This window comes from Cornus florida, unplaced genomic scaffold (genome assembly GCF_030987335.1).
Source record: "Cornus florida cultivar Cherokee Brave unplaced genomic scaffold, ASM3098733v1 CherokeeBrave_3.0.0_Hap2_Chr04, whole genome shotgun sequence".
NCBI lineage: Eukaryota > Viridiplantae > Streptophyta > Magnoliopsida > Cornales > Cornaceae > Cornus > Cornus florida.
In genome coordinates, this window is record NW_026775574.1 from 42,587,462 (window position 1) to 42,609,196 (window position 21,735).

General features: G+C 37.8%; 1 pseudogene; it reads left to right on the forward strand.

Annotated features, from left to right (window-relative positions):
• Nucleotides 1–20,222: 20,222 nt before the first annotated feature.
• On the forward strand, nt 20,223–20,320 carry LOC132305879 (small nucleolar RNA R71; annotated as a pseudogene).
• The last annotated feature ends 1,415 nt before the right edge of the window (nt 20,321–21,735 follow it).

Consider the following 21,735-nt stretch of genomic DNA (forward strand, 5'->3'; position numbering starts at 1 on the left):
CACATATAAATTTCAAGCTAATTAAGGCCATGTGAATTAATCTTTCACCTAAGATAAATATTAAATAAAATCTTTAATATTTATTCAAATGTTCCAATTTTAATACATGACAATGAGCATATCAAGGGGCAATATAAAATTATGCTACATGTTTAAACCAAGTCATGAGCAACCGAAAAAATTAGATCCCGTACAAGAAAAATAAATAATAAAATCTCTAGATTTTATATTTAATCATGCAAACAAGTAGTATAAGCATCACAAGCATGCTATATAACAAGAATTTAAACCTAAAACATTTCCTACCTCAATTTGAAATGAAAATCCCAAAGGCCCACCAAAATAAAAGTGCTCCGAATTCGACGATACAGAGAGGTTTTGTCGAGGACAACACCGTGAACAAGAATCCGCAAGAAGCCCCGTGAAAATCTCAACTTGACTCCAAACCCAAACTCGAAAAATTGTCGAAAATTGATTCTAATAAGGAGAAAAGGTAGAGCACGGCGAGGGGAACAACAAACGTTAAGGCCGAAGACTTTCCATCAAGGAAAAGTGAACCAAAAGAGGAGAGAGAAGATGGCAGGACCCCTTGGGCTGCCATGGGAGCTCTAGGTCGTGCATGAAGAGCGGAGAAGATGAAAAATGAAATATCTCATCCCCCTTTTATAGAAATCTCAAAAAGTGCTCCAAACTGGCTCCGTCGGGTCCGAAAAAGTAAAATTTGAGCAGACGTGCTCAAATGGCAAAACTTTGTGAACAAAAAAGATTCAAAATGATAAAATATGAACAACGGAAGAAACGGTGTTGAAAACTGAGTCCTGAGCAGAAAGTTATGCCCAAAACAAGTTTGGCGCAAACCGGGGCCAAAAACCCTGAAACTAGAAAAAAATGACCAGAAGGAAATTCTAAGAGTCCACGACTCGACAAAATGTGAAAATGAATCCTGTACGAGGATTCAGGCCCCAGGCGAGACTTTTTGCAATAACTTTCGTTAATTGCACAATGGCCCCTATAAAAAGGGTTAACTGCGAAACTGCCCCAGAATGAAAATATCTTCCAAAAGATATTTTTTTAGATACCCCTAAAATAAAATATCTTCAAAAGATATTTACAAAAAACACCCCAAGAAATGAAAAAGATTCTAAAGAATTGTGCATCCATGCCCCTGTGGGCACCGGGAGCAACCAGAGTACTTTCTTGCAAAAGTAAAGATACGTATTTCGAGAAAACCACTCAAGATGTAGGCACGTGAAGTCAAAAACCAACTCCGAGCACAAAAAGTGAGGTTGTGCCGAAAGCTGACAAACGGAGATAAGACGAAATAGGGAAAATGACAGAATAGGGAAAAAACGAAATAGCGCATAGTGTCCAAATGCGAAAATGACTCGGTCCTCAAAGGAAGTTGTCAATTCACATGAAAGAGTCTTAGAAACCAATTCCGAGCACTCAAGATGACACTAAGCGACACGAAACAGAGCTCAGAAAAGAAGACTAAACGAAAAAAATTCATTCGTAAAATTTCAGGAAAAAGGAAAGGAAGGCAAATGACCGGGTCGTTACACACCATTATATTTTTCAAGTATTCGTCAGGAGTAGGGATTATTCATGCTGAGCAGGGATGGTCTACGTCATTCTTCTAGGTTGTCTACATAGGAGTTCCCTTTGTGATTTCTGTATCTAGTTGTAGACCATTGATTATTCAGTTTTGGTTTTCCAGGGGTCCACATATTATGGATTCCCGAGTTGTATTTTAATTGGAGGATTACTTGTATCAGAGGAATTTATTAATGGAAGTTTATTCTGAAGAATTGTCGGATTATCATTTTAGTTATCTTTTAAGCATTTTATTTATTCTTATTGACCATATTTGTATTATGTGTTCGATTATTGCCGATTTGTTTTTAATATCCTCCCCGTATCCGAAAATCTGGGGGTATCACATAGACTTATTATCATGAAGCGCCGCATTGGCAACAAGTTTTTGTCAAAATGGGATAGACCGTACGTAGTTCGAGAAGTCTACACCAACGACGCATACAAGATCGTCGACGAAGATGGAGTTAGGATTGGACCCATTAATGGAAAGTTCTTGAAGCGTTACTACCCATGATGGCACCATGCTCTTGATTAAATAAGCCAAAATTGTATTACTCCTAGCCCACATGAGTTAAAACTATGATTATACATAAAAAAAAATAAAAAAATACTCCTTTTCATTGAACTACGTCATGACTTGATCCCTATTTTGAGGGTACGTAGGCAGCTTAGAACTGCATTCTAAGTTCAATTAGCATTAAAATAAAATAAAAAATAAAAAATAAAAAAACAACAACAAATGTATTACTCCTGGCCCGCAAGAGTTTAAACTGTGAACAGTTAAATAAATAAGATTCTTTATTTGATAAAAAAACAAAAATAAAATTTTTATTATCAAAATGCAAGAGGACAATTTTCTGAGAATTATTCCAATACATGATTGATCAAAAACAAAAAATAAAATAAATAATAAATAAAATAAATAAATAAAATCAAGACAACCAAGATTGCTTTTAGATCTCGTCTTGTTCTTTCTTCAACAGCCTCTTCAAATTTCTCATAGCGATAATAGGGGCCTCATCAACTGTTTGTCGCTCTTCTCGAAGGCTTGTAATACCACATTTTCTCTGAAGCAGTCTTGCATTAGTCTCCTCAATAGAAGTTTTGCGTTCCTCTATTCGAGCACGCAAACATTCAATTTCTTTCTCATCATTAATGAGAGCTTCTTGAAGTGACTGAACACACTCCATGCCCGCATTATCTAAGGCAAGAACCTCACTAAGGAGAGAATCAACATTATTCAAATTTTGAATGCTTGTCTCCTTAGTTAAGGTATAAGCATACTCAGATTGAATTTGATTATATTTTTCAGCACACTAAATGTATGTCTCAATCCTTTCTTGAAATTTGGAAAAATCCACAGAAAGCAGAGAAAGTCCGTGAAAGAGTTCTTCAAGCTGTGGCCTGAGCGACGGAATCTTCGAAAGTAGGGTATTTGCTATTGCATTTTTTAATTTACCCTCAAATAGCGTAGCCACCATGCATTTTGCTTCAGAAATTACACCTTTTGTGTCCAGTATAATAGCTTCAGAGGGCGCAACTTGATGCAATGACTGAACATTCCCAAGGGGTTGTTTTTTAGCTAATGATTCAACACTCGCTTTAAATGCCTCACCAACCCTCTGTGGTGGCTGACTTGGAACCTCCTGCTCTATTAACAAGGCTAGAGGTTGGGACTATCTCACGTGAGACACTACATTCTAAATAGGATGATTCACCTCATCAAGGATGATCGCACTATTTCCTCTTCGAGATGCTTAGTCCCAAGAAGAAGGTCCATCAATAGACTCTTCTCTACAAAAAAGATCGGTAACAAGGATGAGGTATTCTCCAAGAAAGCCTTCGTTGCCTTTTGTCTTAAAAAAAAAAAAAAAAAAGAAAAAAAAAAGAAAAGATGGAAGACAATAAATAATAAGAAAATAATAATAATAATAATAATAATAATAATAATAATAAAAATAAAAGTTACCTGTATAGGTTGTGAACTGCTGGGCACCCATCAAACAAACGGTCCATATTTTGATGAACTACGATAGGGTCACGAACAACGACATCTTTTGTCTTGTCCCACACATGTTTCCAGTTACAATCTACATTATCGTCTTCCTTGTCCTCATCTGAATCCACTACTAACTGACGTCGAGAATGAGTTTTTACTAATGACAGAAGTTCTTTGGTCACCTCCAATCAATTCCCAGCGTTTTCATCTCTCGGTGCTGGTGTAGATGGAAAATTTGACTTGGCCTGCTAATAATGACTTTTCTAACCTTGGCTGGCTGCTTTTCGATAGAAATTACGCGTTCGATCTGTTCCGAGGAAGCTCTCTTTTCTGCAAATGGGTCTACATGCATACGAGACCACCACTTAACATAATTTTCGGAAGCTAAAAATTTCTGAAAGCTTGATTTTAATGGAACTAACATTTTTAGACTACGTGCGAAATCGCATGGACAATTTCCAATATTTTGAAATCACTTCTAAGGTACCATTATGGATATCTTCTTTTAGCTTTCTAGGAACATCCTAGTGATACCCAAATTGTCTGCTGAACCTGTGAGGACTATAAGGCTCGATAATGAAACGGTTCCCATGGCATAACGTCAAGTAATTTGAACGAAGGGTAGCCATACACTCGAAATTTGAAGGACTTAAATTCCCATCATCAATTAGAAGCTTTCTTTGAGGAAACTGTTTGGACAAGCGAGATAAGTCAACACCTTTACAGAATCTAAACAAATCTTGTGCCTCTAACTCCTCAAAATGTGTCACTGACCCTTCCCCTGAATAAATGGTCATTCGAGGTGAGAAATTAGAATTTGGAGCTAAAAAATGGGTCTTGAAGTATTCAGCTATGGACCCGTACACATAATGTGTTGGAAATACAGTGTTAAAATTCCCAGGTTCGGGTGAAGAAATCATATCATTCAAACCCTTATAGATATTGGCAAGAACTGGAACCAAAAGACAAAACTTTTCCTCTTCTGCAATCATGCTGGCAACTTTAAATACCTCAGGCCAAATCATATTGGTACAGGGCTCGAGCTTTCAGGAATGGTGCTCGATCCCTACTTCTATACTTAGCCAAATTTCTTCCAATATTTTTCGAAATGTCTTTTCCATTAACACTTAGAATATTTTTGGGTTTTTCCTTTTAATAGTGCTCGATCCCCCTCTATGGTGCTCAATCCTTGATTTTTGGGTTAAGGCTCGAGCTTTTGGTACCTAAAGTTCGAGCTTTTGGTACCTAATAAAGGGCTCGACTTTCAAGAATAGGGCTCGAGCCCAAGCAATTTTAACCTATTTAGAGTGCGAATTTGGAGATGGATATTAGAGACAAAAACATCGGGCTTTGAATCTTCTTTCCAGAGCCGCTGAGCTTGCTCAATTTGAAGTTTTGAGTAAAAAGTTATACCTAAAATACTAAAGTAGGTCCAAATTCTCATCATTTTTACTCCAAGCTTGCATTAGATGACAGGCAACGGCCCTGTAAGCTTCAATATCAGTCTTTTCATCATAAAATCACGATTTTAACTTGCTCTTTGGGAAAGTACCAACAAACACGAAATAAACATAAATCAGTCTAAAACTGGATAAAAGTATCACTTTAGGTCTTAATATACGTATATTTAGGGGCTCGAATATGCAATATTCAACGCTCATCACATATTACTGGGATTGGCAGGTAAAACAAATTTGGATATCCAACACGCCAAAAATACAGCTAAATTAGTCTTTTCTTTCACTTCTTGTTCCACCCCAAGATTGTTAAGAACGTCATCCTCTCGAGTTGAAAGAGCTTTAGGCGGTGGAATCACTCCAGAAGGGTTGTAAATCTCTTTCGGACATTGAGTTTTGTTCCTCGCTACCCTTCTCGGAGGTATCTTCTTATGCCTTATGGTACCTTTAAACCAATAATTCACCCAATCAGATTTTTTACTACACGGTCCACTTTACATTTTTTGTAGAGCCTATGAAAGGCTAGGAATAAATATTGGCAACTAAAAGGGAGTAATAAAGTTCCATTTTCTCTTATAGTAGATAGTTTGACTGCATCAGGGACAACCTCATCATAAAAATTTTCACCAAAAAGGAGACCACCCAACATACGTAAATCTCGAAAGGAAATGGAAAGTTCTCCGACTGAACAATGGAGGGTATTAGTCGAAGGGCAACAAGACTCAAGGAAAGCTTTGAGCACGGGTCCGTGGTGATTATATGAGAACAATGAGGCAAATATGGCTTCAAATAATGTTATCCCCTTTCTTAGGAAATTGTTATGGTGACCTAGAATGTCCTCTGTCCACTCAAAATATCCTTTAGTATATGACAACTCTGCTAAAACTTTCAAAGCATTACTCCACTCTACCTCATTAGCATGCACTTTATGTCCCAAAAGTGCAAATTGTTCTAGTTTATCAGCCTTTTTATGGAGTGCTGAATCCAATATCAATGCCTCTGCCATGGATATATTCTCATTATTCTCATTAAATCCGAGATTAGTGAGCTTGCATGAGGACACCCTTGACCATTGGGATATGAAATATTGAGCATCTGACGATGACCTTGGCAAATACAGAGAGGAATTGCCGATAAATGTTGTACCCACATCTAATGTTGTTCCTTTTTCTTGAGGGTCACCTTCCCTTTCAATGATGGTTAGGGTTCTCTTCTTGAAGCATTTAAAAAACACCATGGTTGATGCACTAGAGTTAAGAAGCCGATAGCTGAAAATACAAGAGATGTGACATTGGTTATATGTATATATATATACACACACACACAAATAAAAATACAATTATGACTCATCAAAAGAAATAAGTGATAATTTGATGGTCATATAAAAAATTATGATGTTTACAAAATCAAATGGTGGATACTAAAATCAAAGAAACAATGCCCGATAGAGCTGATAGGTATTTAAAAAAAAAAAAAAAAAAAAAAATCGCCTTATAAGCTTATGATTACAAATTACAAAATCAAATGATGGGTATTAAAATCAAAACAACAGTGCCCGACAGAACTGATGGGTATTAAAAAAAAAAAATGCCCTTGAGAGCTGATGATTACAAAATCAAATGATGGGTATTAAAATCAAAACAACAATGCCCAACAGAGCTAATGGGTAAAATAAGAAAATAAAAAAATAAAAAAATAAAAAAAAATAAATAAATTTGCCCTTATAAGTTGATGATTACAAAATCAAATGATGGGTATTAAAATCAAAACAACAATGCCTGACAGAGCTGATGGGTATTAAAAAAAAAATGCCCTTGAGAGCTGATGATTACAAAATCAAATGATCGGTATTAAAATTAAAGAAATAGTGCCCGACAAAGCTAATGGGTATTATGAAGAAAAAAAAAAAATGCCCTTGAGAACAGATAGTTATAAAATCAAATTATGGGTATTAAAATCAAAGAAACAGTGCCCGACAGAGCCGATGGATATTTTAAAAAAAAAAAATGCCCTTGAGAGCTGATAGTTATAAAAAAATCAAAGAAACAGTGCCCAATAGAGCCGATAGGTATTAAAAAAAATAATTATAAAAATAAAAATGCCCTTAAGAGATGATGATTACAAAATCAAATGATGAGTATTAAAATCAAAGAAACAATGCCAGACAAAGCTGATGGGTATTAATATATATATATAATAATAATAATAAAATTGCCCATAGTAATATATATATAAATTTGCATACCTTTGTTGATGCGAACTGTGGTAGGATGTCCACTCCAAGTCGATCCTATTTGGTCAACTACTTCTCCAGCACCAAAATATGAATTGTGGTGGGATGTTAACTCCAAACCGATCCCATCCGGTCAACTACTTCTCCGCACCAAAATGTGAACTGTGGTGGACATTAGAAACAAAATCAAAACGGGTACCACGGCAGGCCTAAAATAATAATAATAAATAAATAAATAAAATGCTACAAGAACATATATACAGTGGCTTACCTATTACTTCTCCAGCACCAAAATGTGAGCAACCACTTCTCCAGCACCAAAATGTGAGTTGTAACATTTAAAGATCAAAAGTCAAAATGCATGACAAACAGTGAAAAATATATATATAAATAAAATTGCAAAGATGGCAGTTTGTTACGTTTCTACTAGGTGGCCGGGATTGCTTTAACAGGTGGGTTTACAAAGAAGCTATATATATATATATATACACACACACACACACACACACACATATCATGCAAGTCCTCAAAATGGGTTTGCAAACATCTGCAGAGAAGGAGTTAAAGCAAGTCCTGGAGTTATTTAGCCAAGCTGCAGATAACAACTTGAACTTAAAGAAACCAGATTGAAAACAAAGAAAAAGAAAAAAGAAGAGGGTCTTAGTTACCTGCGTTAGTCTTGCACTAATTCGGCGATTGAATTGCGTCAATTTGATGAAGTGCATTTCACCCAGTTAGGTAGCATATTTGAGAAGTTTGTTTGGAAGCCTCCATGTTTGTCCTATACCAAAAAAAAAAAAAAAAAAAAAATGTTGGAGATGACAACTAAGAGTCACCATCTTGCAACTTCTCGCCCGGCTGCTCATTAGCCGAGTTCTTGAATCGGTTCTCTTACCCGAATCAGCTAAAATCAATCATCGTGGGCGCTCGTGTTCTCATCATGGTTTCTTCGGATGCTTGGAGCAGTCCTCCTTCTCGACCCGAAACTGCACACCTTGCAGCGTTGGTTGTTCGACTTTTGCTTATGCTAGGAGAGTCCACGAAAACCTAAATTTATAAGCATGATCTGCAGCTAGGCATTCAAATTCCGGACTTTTTCAAATTGGGTCTCTCATTCTCTTGAGTTAGAGATAAAGAAAAAGAGATAGAGAAGAATCAAACAAGATCTAGATATCTCTTATGTTTTAAAAAAATGGTCAGTAAGTAAAAGAATTTCAAAACTTATAAATTCTTGTCATCCCAATTTTGAATGATCTTATCAAAAGGTGAAAAAACTGATGTAACAACTTTTATCTAGAAGTGCGCAGCCTAATAAGCTTGGAGTTTGGAAAGTTCTAATCCTATATATATATATAGTGTTTGGTGCTAAATCAAACTCTAGCCGGGGAAATTACAGGCATGCTTATGGATAAGGCCAGCTTGTTGAGATTTGAACCGATTAACATAACGGTTAGCTGAAGAGAGATAATGGAGTATTACCATTCGCAAGTGTACAAATCTTTGCACATAAGGTTTACTTGTAAGGGTGTCGTATCCAAGGGACTTATGTAAATTAAGCTTTGTCGTGGCTACGTGGCTGGCTTTTATTGGAGGGGGATTTTTCCCTCCACACTTTGCCCCCAATTCCTTTTTTAATTTTACTACGGCTCCTAATTAAAAGGAAATTAAAGTTGTACGGTTGCCAATTTAGTAAGAGGCGGTTTTGAGGAACGACCATTAACATTCTGACTAAAGGGTTTCTTTGCAACTTGCTTTTGGCTTCCCTGCATTCATTGTGCTCATTGCTTCCACGTGATTCCAGGTTAGTCACTCATCTACTTCTCTGATTTCCTTCGTATCATGAGCTCTTCACCCACTCACAGTCACATAGAAATTATGTATTCTGAATCCACACCCTCGTCATCGCCCATTCTTCTTAGAATTTCTCCTCCTAGGTTTTCTGAACCCCTCGAATCTGCAAATGATTCAATCATTCAGATGGATGATTCTTCACCCCAAGTGGAAGTATCTACTTTTAGGTCAGATGGTGTTTTCACAAAAGAAGAAAGAAAGATGATTATGTCTATTCGGCGTATCAAGTTCACCATTGACTCCGTAATGGAGGAATTTGAGATTCCTAAAGGGGCGGAAATTGTTGAATACCCCAAGAAGGCTGATTTTAGTTCTGGCGAGGGCGTCGGAGAGAATGAATTGCTCTTATCAGTTAAGCACCTTAATGCTCTTTGATTTCCTCTTCACCCCTTCTATCACTTAGTCTTCAATAAGTTAGGTCTTGCCCCCCTTCAAGTAAACCCTAACTTTCTTCGTATAGTCTCGCCATTTTTGGTCCGCCGAAGGCTAAAGAGTCTTGACTTGACTCTTGCTGACCTATTGATTACCTACACCATCTCCAGGCATGGGACCGAGCCTGGCCATTTTTCTTTTACTTCCTTTCTTCAACAGAAGATATGTACGGACCTTCCTAATTCCGACAAGAAATGGAAAGAGGGGATGATAATCATTAAAGGGAACTAGGTTGTGTCTTAATCGAGTAAACTCCCAATCCCACGCAAATTTGGGAAGTTAGGTATAGAACGTTTTCCCTCCCTTCATGACAAGTGTTCTGGTTGCTTCCCATGTCGAGTCTTAATCTTTCTTCGTACTTATGAATTTCTTGGTGTTTTTTCAGCAACCTTCCCCTCCTTTGTAGCTAAGAAGAGGCTTGTTTTTCCCAAAAAACAAGTTTGGAATAAACCCCTTAAAGTTGAGGAGTTATTTTCTTCAACCAATCTCAAGGAAATCGCCTTCAGCGCTACAGCAGCTAACATAATGGATTTGGCACTCCCCTTCTTTGACAGCTTTCCATTGACTGAAGAAGAGAAGAAGAGGGTTAAAACCCTTAAAAAGAGAGCTATAGAAAAAGAGCCTATTGCCATTGTACGCTCTACTGAGCAGGAGAAACAGGTTGAGGAAGCTCATTTGCAAAAGAAAACGAAACTGAACCCTTCTTCAACAGCAAAAGCCAAGGGAGTTACTCCCTCAAAAAGTAAAGGTAAGAAAACTGGAGAAGCTGACCCTGAGGAGGAGGTGAGGGTCTTTGTCTTGGCTAAGAAAGGTGAGCCTTAGAGGCTTACCTTTTCTAGGGCAGATAAATCAATCTTTCACTCTGGGGATTCAGTTGTTATAGACCCTTCTGCAGCGCTGGCAGTTATACGGGGAGTATGGTTGCCCAAAGACAAAGAAATTATGGGCAACATGGGGTTAAACCAGATTCTTCCTTTTGTTCTAGTTCGTGCTGTGGAGGTTTATTCTTTTCCCTTCGTTATTAGCTCCTTAGCTTTCTTTTCACTCTACTTACCCTGTTATTGTTATTGTTGATTGTGCAGAGCCTATACCACACTATGGCCCTGTGCACCACTGTTGAGGTTCAGTCTCTTTATATCAAAAAATCGGAAAGGGACCTTGCCAATGCTGAGAAGAAGGCTTCTAATGCAGCTCTGAATGTAAAGATAGACTTTGAGGCGAGGGATGTTTACAAAAATCACTTGGTAGCATCTGAAGCCAAGGTGGAGGCATTGGAGGCAGAGAACCAACATTTAAAGGATGCAATTGGCACCTGCATCACTGTTGGGAAACAGATATAAGGATGCTACTCCACCTTGGTACACTTATCAAGTGCAAAGGCCTTCAGGTTCGGCTTCAACCATGGCTCAGGCGACAAGCTGAAGGACCCAGAAGCTTTTGATGCTGACATGGAAGTGTCCTTCCCTTACGCTCAGGGTCCACAGGCCCAAGAAGCTGAGGTGTTGTTCGTTAAGATGGTGAAGTCTCACTAAGAGAACCATCCAGCTCCAAGTTCGTCAGCTCATCCATCTTCAAACCCATTAACTCCTCCAGCCTCAAGTCCGAATGTGGTGGACGCTTTTGATTTTGCTTCTTTTGACCCCAAGAGGAAGTGAACTTGTATAATATTTGCTCCGGAACATATATTTTTCTTGTAGACAGAAATTGTTATAATTTTTATATTTAGTTTTGAAAACTTGTATATCTATGAATGTTTCTGAGTTGCATATATAGTGTCTCCTAAAACCAAAGCATGCAAAAGTGTAGTGTGCCAAGTTTAAATTTATGAAATGCCACTACCACTTCCAACTAAAAATATAGTTAGGGTGAGTAGGAATCGTCCCAAGGGATTGGAAGCGTACTTTTACTTGGAAACAAGGTCGGATTAGTAGGTTGAGTAATCAAAAGGTGGTTTGATTGGTTAATTAAACTACAATTTTAATTAAGTGAATGCAAGGTAAAGCAATTCAAATAACTAAATTAAGTAAATTGTAGAGAATAAGAGAGAGATCTTGGAACTTAGAGGTCAGCACTAAACATCACCTTCCTAGACACTCAATGTGTAATGAATGAGGGGGATTATGTGTTGCAATACTATTGTGTGTCATTGATTGAATCAAAAACCATGGATGACTAATTAAGTATAAATTGTCTAAACAAACTAGTGAATAGCACAATATATCAAACTAAGCCATTATTCATTCCTTAAGTCCATAATCAATACACAACATTAAAATTAGAGAAATATAGTATTTGCATTCATAAGCATGGAACATCAAACCACAAGCATGGATTGTCCTCCCATCTAAGAAAGTAATGCAACTACATTACAACTAAGCTAGGGACATGAAAATTAAACTAAGGAAGAGGCACAATCCATCAAGAAATGAGCATGAACCATCAAAAAAATCACAAGAGTATTCCATTAAAGCATCATGCCTTGACCATCACTAAATTCATAGCATCAACACACATAGACATGCATCAACATCACAAAATCTAGAGATAAACACATGAACATCTATTATAGCATACATAGACATATGAATAGAATGAAATGGTTAATTGGAAGTATTAAACCACACAAATCATAGTATAAATAAGATTTATATATATATATCAAAGGTCAAGATAAGAATTACAACAATAATCCCCATTAATTACAAAACATCAAAGTGTAGGAGACATGGTTAGGGCTAGCTCTAGCCCCAAGAGGCCACTCATTGATGTTGTCATCCAACCCTCAAGGGCTATCTCCATGATTGAAATGAGTGGAAGCACTCCCAAATGGTGTGTGTCTTTCCAATCTCTAGACTCCTCCAACTCTCTTGTGTATTGTCTTCCTTTCTCTCCAAGATTGTCTCCTTTGTGTAAAATGGCTCAAAATCCTTATATAAGTAGCTCAAGTGTCACACCCAATGGTCAGACCTCGTGCACTAGGACCTCCAAATGATTGCACCACGAGCACACCTTTTAATTGGTTGGAACTCTATTTTTCTCGCAGTTGAGGTGGTTCGATCGATTGAACTATGGTGGCACCTTTTTGTAATAAGACAAATCTCAGATATTTTTAGGATATTTTGGGAAAAAGACAAAAGTGGTAGGTGGGGATAAGATCAAGGGTGTTCGATTGATCAGAGAATTATTGGATCGATCGAAGAAGGTATTTTAGTGAGGAAAATGACAAAAGGCTCGATCCATCTTAGCCTTGTTGGAACGATCACTGTGTGATCGATCGAAGCTTGGAATGATTGATCGAAGAGTGCTACTTTTCACCTATTTGCTTCCACTTTGCTCCTTTCTCCTATTGAGCTGGAGATTGCATCTTATATGCTCCAATTTAGCTGGATTAACTTATTTTGGGGATAAGTGCCTGAAAAGGGCAATAACATGAAATTAGTTTAAAACGGGAAAATAAGATAGATAAATGTCCTAGAATACTCGAGCTTAAGGAGTTTAAATGCGTACTTTTCAGCGCTTATCACAAGCTCAAACTTAAATATTACTAGTCCCTAGTAATGAACTACAAAGTAAATGAATGAAATGAACAACTAAAAAACTATGAATTAGAAAGTAATAAATGGATAACGCCATTTTCGTCGGGAACACAATTGCATTTAGCACATGCAACAAGCCTTTTAAAACCCTAGGTTACCCCTACTGGATGAGTGAAGTCTCGTGAGGGTTTCCAGAAATGATACCCACAAACATTAAGCTTTTTCTCACTAAAGAGGCACCAATATTCCAAACAAGTATTGGGAGAAAACTACCTCAAGTATGCAAATTTTCAACCATTTCTAAGTAATCTCCCAAAATCTCAACATCAAGCAAGCAAGTATAGTCCTCTACACATCAACAAAATGACCATGCAAATCAAAACAACTCTAGAATCCTTTTATAGTGAACCGGCATCAAATACGTTGCTATCTAAGCCAACTAAAGAATTGATCATATCCTTACCCTCAAAATAGCACACAAATCTAGTATCGATCATCAAGACAAAGAGTGGACCTTTTATTAAAGCTTTACTCATCTAGGTGTGCTTATTATTTTCACTCGTTTTTTTTTTTTTTTTTTAGCCCTAAGGATCAAAGATGGAAGCATAGTGTAATGTGTTGATCTATTAAGCTTTCTAGCGATCCATGAGGTCCAGCATTAGGTCAATGACTCCCAAACTGGATGACTTTAGGGCATTAGGTGTTTAAACACCCATAAGGACTTACAAGCTCAAATCGAGTAGGCTACAAATCAAAACAACCTCCATCTAATCATTTCCCACTTCTCACCTTTTAAGAGAAGTCCTCACTTTTTTATTACTTTTGCAACTTTTTCTTTTTTTTTTTCTTTTTTTTTTTTTTTTTTTTTTTTTTTTAAGTATAAACAGTTATTAACCTAGAGTTTGGGCCCTCCACCTTTTGGCGCGAGAATTCAGTGCTTGATGAGGCTAAAATCCCGGCTACTCAATGAAAAGGGTTTGTTATCCACCTTTATTAAGAATTAAAGTTTTCAATGCACTACTAGCCCAATTAGGATATAACCAAATCAATAATCAACAAAGCATGTGCGCCTATGCTAGTGTAAAATCCTAGATTGAATCTCAAAACAATCATAAAATCAGGATAATGTGGACCACAAATGTAAGCAAGATATCAATTTCTCCTAAATGACATCCACAAGGCATACAAGGAGTATTGGACTCTCAAGTCAAGCAATTTTTAAAATCTAAGCAATATAGTCCTCAAAAGATCAAAATCATAACTAGTCATGGACCAATCATAGAAACTCCCTCAAATACACAAGTCATGCTCTAAATGTTGAATTAAAAACAGACACTGCAAAGAACACACATTACACATTACCCCCAAGCTTAAATGGCACAGTGTCTTCAATGTGCAAAGAGAACAAAAAGAAAGAGTATACCAATGCGGCTTTAGCAGAGGATGGTCAGGACATAAGTATCTGAAGTGGGTGGTGTAACCCCCCCAAACTTAGGATTAACTGTAGTCCTGAAAAGATGGCACTGGGATAAAACCTCATCAGAAAACAAAAGGGTGAAGTAAAGTGAAAGAGGTAAAGGTGGTCCTAAAAAATTGGGCAACACTCTCTTTCACTGAAGTCATTGGGATGTACCTGATAATGGACTCAATCACAAGAGATATATCAATATAACAATTTGACATCCAAAAATAACATGCATAGAGAATAGAATAAAATAGTGTAGGGTACATTAAAGTATATGGGCCAATAGATTGGCCGCAAAAATATAGTAATAGTATCATATTGTTAAAGTAATAGGCAAAGATCACAGATATATATAAATGATAAAGAGAGAGAAATGTCAGGCAGAAGAGGTCGGTTGGGCAGGGCATGAACTGCGGATGTCTCTGGAAATACTCTGCAGCGCAGTCAGGACGTCAGCATGGAGAGTAATCGCGTCAGTGCTGAGAGAGGCCACATCTGCTCGAAGGGAGATTACCGTATCCTCCAAGGTCTAGATACGCTCTCCCAAGCCGGGTGTTTGAGTTGGAGTGTCAGGAATGACTAAATCAGGAGACTGATGCACGTCCTGGCTCTGCTCCTGTGAATGTAACGGTGACTGTACCGAAGAATGATGTGGTGACTCCTCTGGAGGCTGCTGCTCCAAATCTATCTCCATGTGTGCATCTGTAGCCGCCGGTGCATTTACTGGATCATCTGCTGCTGCTGCTGCCTTTGCTGTCTCCGGTGCCTCAGCTGCCTCCTCCATCTCTGCCAACTCTGCCTCCTCAGCTTCCAAGATGACCTCGTCCTCTAGACTCTTGATAAGAGTATTGTAGCTCTTATTCCAGTCCTTCTTACCGAAGTGGCAAGCCCCCGTCTTAGGACGCTCGTCCTGGTGAAAAGGATAGTGCTGGTCCTGAAGAATCTGTGTGATCAAGTGAACGAAGGGGAGGAACTTGCCCCTCTTGGGCTTGGTCTTATTGATATAATCTGTGTAGAGTTTCATCATAACACTCTAATAGAGTGCAGGAACTGAGAACCAATGGCTGGTGTAAAACGCATAAAAGGTTGCTAGATAATCGAAATGCCTCTGAATCTTATGCCCTGCCATTAATACATTTCGGAATAACACCGAATCGAAGAACCATAGGTCATCGGGTAAGTGAGTCCTGGTGGTAAATGTCTCACCAGCACTAGCAGGGCTAGTCAAAGCTACGGCCATGTCTGCATCAAATGGCCTCCAGAGAATAGGGTAATCAACATTAGGAGGACAGACATGTGGACACTGGGAAGCTGTAGCTAGTGTCTAAACTGTAATGCGGATAGTGTGGCTGTCAATGGTGGTCCGCAACTCGGCCAGGTTACTTGGGGCCAGTCGGAGGTTTTGGTAGAACAACCAGACTAGCCGCGGGTAAACCGGATTGGCCACCGGGGCTAAGATAGGTGAAAAATGGCGTCGGTCAATCTCATCATAGGCCGCCTTGGTCAGAATTGACTAGGAGAAGATTGTATCATCTAAAATGGACTCATGCACCACTAAAAGGCACGAATATCTCCTGGTGGGTCTATCTCGGACCAAGCAGGGCTGTGATGGTGGTGGTGAAGGAGATAACGTATGCTTAGCCTCCTCAGCGGATGAAGAAGATGAGGAAGCGGATGCAGAAAAGGAGGAGAACTTGGATTGAGCTGCAACTGGCTCCTCAGGATCCTCTACACGCTGCCTCACTCTGCACTCATATTGCCACCGGGCAGTAGTCTTGACTACAGCCATAGTCTGCAAAAGAAAGAAATACTTGCAATTGTAGTTAGTAACAGGAATAGTATATGAGATATAGAATTGAAAGCACACAGATAGAAACATGTTGGTTAAGTTAAGACAAATAACTCAGACTAAATCACATGAATCTATGCAAGTGATAATGCAGCCAAGTATAGGCATTGAATGTTCAAATAAGTGAAACATGCTAAACGTTATAAGTATGGAATGCATCCAATGTGGAAAACAGAGGCATTGGGCAAAAATAAACTAGCATGAACACGAACAATGGTGCAGGGGTATCAATATACAAAGCAGTGAAGCTCGATCGATCATAAAAAAGATGAGATCAATCCAAGTTGGATCAATCAAGACATGGTTGAGATTGATCTTGCTCTGATCGATCAGAGCACTAGTGTGATCGATCAAACTTGTGAAAAAACATGAACAGTCATAGATCTATGACATGGACTTCACGGGGGCATTCGAATATGTTCATGGGCCCCTCTATACCTCAACAAAGCAAGATTAGTCACTTAAATCGGCATGTGACCTCCGAAATAAGAATCGGAATCAAAATATATTAAAAAATATATCCAAATATATGCATACATATATATATATACCTGTGCCGAAGCTTCAAAAATGGTAACGAATCAACATGAAAGCTTAGATCTAATTATTGCATCATGAAAAACACTTGATTTAAGCTTGAAAATGAAAAATAAAGTGAAAAACTCACCAAAACAAAGGAGAGAAGTGGTCCGAGAGATAGAGAAGAGATCGGGATCGAGAAATGGAGTTTAAAGCTCTGAGAATGTCGCCGGAAGTTCGCCAGAGGTAGGGAAGATGGATGAACAGCGGTGGGAGAGAAAGAGGGTCTGAGATCGATGTTGAAATCGATCCAAGTGACCCTTGGGTCATTTTTAAAAAAAAAAATTGATTTTCGACATTCCAGATCGATCACATAGTTGGGAAGATCGATCAAACACAGATCGATCATAAAGGAACAAAGATCGATCGAGCTCGCAGAACGACAAAACATTTTTTGAAAGTTTTTGAATTTTTGGAAATTGAAAATATTTTTGGATTTTTGAAAAAATGGGAATAATAATAAAAAGAAAAAAATAAATTAAATTAAAGTTTTATTTTATATATATATATATATATTATTATATATATTTTTAATTTTAATTTTAATTATTATTATTTTTTTATTTTTTATTTTTTTGAAATTTAAAATTTGAAATTGTGAAAGTCAAAGTCAAACAGGAGTGCAAAGATCGATCAGAGATTGATAGATCAAAATTTGATCGATCAAACAGGTAAAAACCTGCATGGATCTTCGAACGATACACAGAGAGGCATTTTTCAAAAAAATTTCTAAGTATGGAACACAGATCGATTAGAAGGAAAGCTAAATTGATCTTGGAATACTCAGATTGATCATCAAGAGAGTTCGCACGATACACAGAGTGATGAAATATGCAGAGATTTTTGAATGATGGGACAGAGAGATGGGAGTATGTAGGGATGAGTGTTCGATCGGTCTAACCTTTCTCAGATCGATCGAACAAGCACTAAATGCCTAATTTGGAAATGAAATTACAAGCATTCCCTATCAAAGTCTCAAATAATGTGTATGATGCCAAAAGATATCTAGACGACACAAGAAAAGAAATGTAAAATAGAAATGGGGGAGGAGTAGGGTTATCAAACCCTACGAAATGCACTAGTCTTTAACGACTCTAGCAAGATGTTGGGCTCTTTTAGCCTGGATCAAAAATCTTGTTATGCATCCCTTTCTTAATAGGGTGAATGACATTTTAAATTCCACCCAACAAATTGTTCCCTAGGAAACTCGTTGGATTTAATTCAAAAGAGATTGATGGTACTTTGTTGATGCAACTCTTGTGCTTCCATGCCCTTTCAAATTTTGTTTTTAAAACAACATCCTTTCAAATCAAGTTTGAAGATAGACCTTTTGAAATTCCATTTTAAAGTAAAGACTCAGCTTTTTCAAATCCATTGTCAAGACACTTTTCCATAAGACACACATCTTCATGTTTATCCATTGAATTCGGGGTTGGATTGAATATGTTCAACTTCACTTTCATATGGCCAAATGAAATTTTCATTATCCCCATCCTATAGTTTATGTTGCCATTTACGGTTGCCAAGAAGGAACGGCTAAGGGATAACAGGTTCCATGTCAATGAAAACGAAATCAACTGAGAAGAAAAATTTATCAATTTTAATCAAAACATCCTCAATATTACCCCGGGGCTTTTTGATAGATCGATCGGTAAGTTACAAAACTACCGACGTCGGTTTTAAATCTCCTAAGCCCAATTGAACATATACCGATTATGAAAGAAGGTTAACACTTGCTCCTAAATCTAGAAGAGCCCGGTTAATGACATGGTCACCAATAATGCATGAAGTAGTAGGTAAGCAGGGGTCCTTAAATTTTGGGAGAGTGTTGTGTTACAAAATAGAACTTACTTGCTCGGTCAAGACAACTTTGTTTGGTGCTTGGCTCTTGTTCTTCCTCTTTTGGGGGCAAAGATCTTTCAAGAATTTGGCATATGCCAGAATTTGTCTAATTACATCCAAGAGGGGAAGATTGATCTTCACTTGCCTAAACACTTCAATGATTTCATTTACTTTGGTCTTTTGCTTTTCAAGAGAATTACATCCTTTTAAGGCATTCGAAAATGGAGCCTTTGGCTTAAAATCTTTTAAAAATCTTGTTTTACAATATGTTTAACACAAGGATTTTTCAAATCATTTTTCACCATTTTCTCAGCAGAATGATCATGCACATGTAATGAAGGAGGAATAAAATGTGAAACGGGACAGGTGTCAACTTTTGGTTGCACCAGTTCACTCTCTTTATTTTGGAAACCAATTTGATTATCGACAATTTTTCCACTTCTCAAGGTTGTCACCGCATTAACATGTTCAATTGTGTGACCTTCCGATAAGGGGTTAGTCTCTAAAACAAATTATTGCTTTGGTGGGGTATTTAAAGGCATTTTCCTTTTTTCTCTAACATTCAAAGTACTAGCTATTTGGCCGACTGGGGTTTCTAGCTTAGCAATAAATTGGTAATGGGAATGAAACAATTGAGTGTTTGCCTCTAAAGTGCCCAAGCGGTCAACACTTTTTCCTCAAAAGCAGGACTCCTAGAATTTCCTTGAGAGTAAGATGATTGATTAGGAAAATGAGAATTTGAAAATTGGTTTCCATGTGACAATTGAAAAGATAATCTATAACCTTGGGAACCTTGGCTTTGCATTAGAGGTGGAACATACTTGCCTTGAAAACCACCTTGGGGGGGGGGGGGGGTTCCCCTTAGCTTTTCCAAGAGATGTTTGGATGGTTCCTCCACTCAGCATTATAATGTGTGCCATAGGGATTATTCCCTTGGTTGACAAATGTAGCATTTACTTGTTCATGGTTCTCACTTTGCACATGTCTATGTGGACAATTGGAAGTAGAATGTAAGACACTAGAGCAAGTCATGCAAGATTCATGTGATGGATGATGAACATGATTAGGGGAGGAAGACACTTGATTCACCGAATTTTGGTTGATCAAAAATTGATCAAACCTTTGAGATAAATACTTGACTTCGGCGGCTATGTCATTGGAATTGTCAACTTGATACAAGCCGACATTCTTCCTTCCACCTAGAATTCTACCATTTTTTATGAAAACGATCGATGCATGGAATTTTCACTCATACTTTTATACAAATGCCAAACATCATCTTTATGCTTATCAAGATAAGAACCTCCCATGGATGCATCTACCATTCCTTTGTGGTTATCCGACAAACTTTCAAAAACATATTGGACTAACTGCCACTTAGGAATGTCATGATGTGGACACTTCCTAAGCAAATCATTAAATCTTTCCCATGCCTCATGAAATAATTCCCCATCCCCTTGAGAAAATTCATGAATGGAAGTTCTCATAACATTGGTCTTCGATACTGGATAGTACTTTTTCAAGAACTCTTATTGCATTTCTATCCAAGAGGTTATTGAAAAATTCCTTACATTGTTGATCCAATATTTTGCTTTATCTTTAAGGGTAAAAGGAAAGAGTTTGAGTCTCAAAACCTCTTTCGGTATGTCCGTGTATTTCACGGTGGAACACACTTCAAGAAACTCATCAAGATGCTTGTAAGGTTCTTCATTTGGAAGTCCATGATAGTTAGGAATCATTTGAATAGTTTGCGGTTTATTTTCATAATGGTGAGCTCTAAATGGGGGTAATTGAATGCACGTCAGTGCATTATATTTATTTGGAACATAATGATCACGCAAAGCAATTTGGGGGGGGGGGGGGGGGGGGTTCACAACCGGTGGTGCTAAACGAGCACCATAATTAACTTGAACTGTGGGAGGTGGAGCAAAAATTGGCTGACGCATTCCCAATGGAACTTTGCCTTGTTGTTGTGGTGGAATGAATGGTCTTGGCATGCCTAATGGGACTTGAATGTTGTCATAATGCACATTAGGGTGGAGGATGCCTTGTTGGTCTATGTAACCAAGGTCCTCCACATGGTCCTCATGTTGCCCCTCCATTGATGAAATGGAGTCGTTCAACTTACTTCTTCCCCTATAAACAATAGATTCCATATTCAAATCAAGTGGGACAATAGTAGGATTTAATGATCTACGACCATGCATGCACTAACAAAACAAATAACAAGTAATCAAGTAAGTAGCAATCACTTCGCCTCCGCAACAAATCTCCACATACGATGTACCAATACTCCCATTCTTTCAAAAAGATACAAGTAAAATAAAAATTGCCTCCACGTGGGCTCACGATCTATCTAAGAAATTAAAGACTTGCCTCCAAATGGGCTCACGATTTGACTAGAGATTGAGTTAGAAAAGGCTCACAAAAGGTCCTTAAGCAACTTTAAATTATTTTCCAATTTTTGCTTTACCTTGTTCTGCTTTGCAATTTTTTTATTTTTGAGCTTTTTATGCTCTTGGTTAGCTTCACTTGGCTTTCTCCTTTGCTTTGACTCCTTTTGCTTTACTTCTCTTAGCTCAATGTACCTAGCCAATCAAGAACAAACACAATAAGTAATCAAAATAAAAATAAAGTAAAGACACGATCAAAAGAGTACTAATTCCTAGTTGTTTCCAAAGTACGGCATTGCCTAATCCTCGGCAATAGTGCCAAACTTGGTGTCGCCTAAAACCAAAGCATGCAAAAGTGTAGTGGGCCAAGTTTAAATTTATGAAATGCCACTACCACTCCTAACTAAAAATATAGTTAGGGTGAGTAGGGATCGTCCCAAGGGATTGGAAGCGTAATTTTACTTGGAAACAAGGTCGGATTAGTAGGTCGAGTGATCAAAAGG